We start from the raw sequence: 2,981 nt of genomic DNA, 5'->3' as shown, positions 1-2,981 counted from the left end.
AGAAAATGTGATTATAAGATTAGTTTGTAATTTTTAGGCGTTGCATCACGTGAGTATTTAGGCCGGATTGGAGTAAGTAGTTTTCTTCGAAGCGATGAGAGTTTGTTTGAATATCAATATGGCTTATGAATGAGGTGTGAGGAGTAGGTGTGTAGAGTGTGGTGACGCAACAGCCGCTCCCCGTGACGAAACAGCTGATGTTTGGCAGAGGCGTTCGTTTCGCGCAGGACGCAAACAGCAGGACATCCGGGCCGCGCCGTGGACTGTCAGGATATGTATGCCATACGTTAACTGGAATGATACATGTGCTGTCGGTGTGCGGTTTCCCATGAATGGCGCCGTTTCGGTGTTTGCTCAGTTGGGACACTGATTTTTTTATTTTTTTATATTTTTATGTGTCCTCTCTTTCTTTCTCTCTCTCTTTCTCTCTCTCTCTCTCTCTCTCTCTCTCTCTCTCTCTCTCTCTCTCTCTCTCTCTCTCTCTCTCCCTCTCTCTCTCTCTCCCCCCCCCCCCTTTGAGGTGCTTGTCACTGCTGTCCACCAATATGTCAGGGTTTTGGTTGACGGAAACTCACCGCCTGGTCTCATTCTTTATTGCTGGAAGTGTAGGGTGTCGGTAGCGTAGCCGGCAACGAATAGGCCCGGCAAGGTGGGGGCCCTGGAGGGTGACCCCCCAAGAGGAGGCCGCGTCCGAACGGGAGCGTGACTCGAGGAAGAGTGATTGTCCGGGTCAAGATTGCTGGCAAAGGTCAAGAGGGATGTTGTCTTGGCTTACAGTAGGTCAGTACGGCGGCGGGTGCCGCACTATTGGTCAGCCCTGCCAGTTGGAGGGCGTGACAATGAAGGCTCCTGACCACACTCTCTCTCTCTCTCTCTCTCTCTCTCTCTCTCTCTCTCTCTCTCTCTCTCTCTCTCTCTCTCCTCTCTCTCTCCCCTCTCTCCTCTCTCCTCTCTCTCTCTCTCTCTCTCTCTCTCTCTCTCTCTCTCTCTCTCTCTCTCTCTCTCTCTCTCTCTCTCTCTCTCTCTCTCTCTCTCTCTCTCTCTCTCTCTCTCTCTCTCTCTCTCTCTCTCTCCCTCACTCTCTCTCCCTCCCTCTCCCTCTCCCTCTCCCTCCTCCCCTCTCCCTCTCCCTTCTCCTCCCCTCCTTCTCCTCTCCCTCAGTGAGACATTTTCCTTTTTTTTTCTTTTTTTTTACATGCTTGGCAAAATCTAAGTAAAACGCTTTCATGCACGGCATATTTCATTACAGAAGAAACGTCGATAACCGTCTTTATTACTAGCCTTTCACACCGGTTATAGGGCACTTGGAGGGTAACTCACTTAAATACCGATGTGAATTCCATTTGCACATTTATCACCTGCCCTTTGAGCTTTTTTTGTTTAGAAATTACTTATCTCAAGGGGTGTGTATTTCTTTTCATAAATAATTTTCTGCTTAAGTTACCGTTACTTTTTTTTATTTAACTTCAATCACCAACTTTTCAAAACTTAAATGCAACCCCTCAATGATAGCATATGAAAATGAAATGCAAATTTGAAAAATAACGAAAGTGTATGGCCAACATGTTTTGGAGGAAGTAATATCCTAAAACGACACAAACACACAGCAGAGGCAAGGGAAGCCAAACTGCATTAAATCGTCCACGTTACGTACACAAGATCCGGCCGCCATGTTGTAATTAGCAAAGCCGAAAAAAGGGGGCCTTTGGTCCACAAGACGGGAGTGTATTGTGTATTAGGAGCCTCGAGGGAGATGAAAGGGAAGATGTATAAGGGAAAAAGGAGAGAACTGAGAGAGAGAGAGAAGGAAAAATAATAAGCTGGAAAAAGAGGGAGGGAAGGTAAGGCATAAAGGCAGTGAAGAAAAGGCGTGGCGGGAAGGAGGAGAGAAAGAGAATTGAGGAAAAGGAGGGAAAGTGACGAAGAAGCGAATAAATAAGAAGAGGGAGAGAACGGAAAGAAGAGGAGGAGTATGAGAAAAAAAGAGGTGGGGGGAGATAAGTGGAGAGAGAGAGAAAGAGAGAGAGAGAGAGAGAGAGAGAGAGAGAGAGAGAGAGAGAGAGAGAGAGAGAGAGAGAGAGAGAGAGAGAGAGAGAGAGAGAGAGAGAGAGAGAGATAGGGAGAAGAGAGAGAGAGAGAGATAGAGAGAGAGAGAGCGGGAGTAAGAATAAGCGGGTCAGCAGCCAGACAAACAGACGGGCAGGCAGGCAGGCAGGCAGGCAGGCAGGCAGGCAGGCAGGCAGGCAGGCAGGCAGGCAGGCAGTCAGTCAGTCAGTCAGTCAGTCAGTCAGTCAGTCAGTCAGTCAGTCAGTCAGTCAGTCAGTCAGTCAGTCAGTCAGTCAGTCAGTCAGTCAGTCAGTCAGTCAGTCAGTCAGGCAGGCAGGCAGGCAGACAGGCAGACAGACAGGCAGACAGGGATGCAGTCAGGCAGGCAGGCAGACACAGACAGACACAGGCAGGAAGAAGGCAGACACAGACAGACACAGGCAGGCAGAAGGCAGACAGACAGACAGGCAGACAGAGGCAGAAAGAGACAGGCAGACCCAGACCCAGACAGACAGAGACAGAGAGAAATGCGCATCAACAGTATTTCACAATAGGAAGTGATGTATACCACTGAATAAATATTTTGAGCTCTTATGTCACGAGAACTCGAAAGCGTTCACCACAAGAGCTAGTAAACCGTTAGGAAGTAAACAAAGAAACAGACAAACAAATAAATAAAAGGGCATTCGGCTCTCTTCATCATAGTTATTTCCTGTTGTACGTAATTATTATTATTAACGATGATATTAGCAGCATGGGAATAGTATTAATGAGGATAATACAGATGGTAACAGTAGTAACTATGATTAATAAGCTGTATTCATGTTGACAAATGTAGAAAATATATGAATGAGAATGAATATCTTCACAATACAAGAGATGTGTTTGACCGGTTTCGATTATATCTTCGTCAGAGGATATAATCGAAACCGGTC

This window comes from Penaeus chinensis, chromosome 34, assembly GCF_019202785.1.
Source record: "Penaeus chinensis breed Huanghai No. 1 chromosome 34, ASM1920278v2, whole genome shotgun sequence".
Classification (NCBI taxonomy): Eukaryota; Metazoa; Arthropoda; class Malacostraca; order Decapoda; family Penaeidae; genus Penaeus; species Penaeus chinensis.
This window is presented reverse-complemented; position numbering follows the sequence as displayed.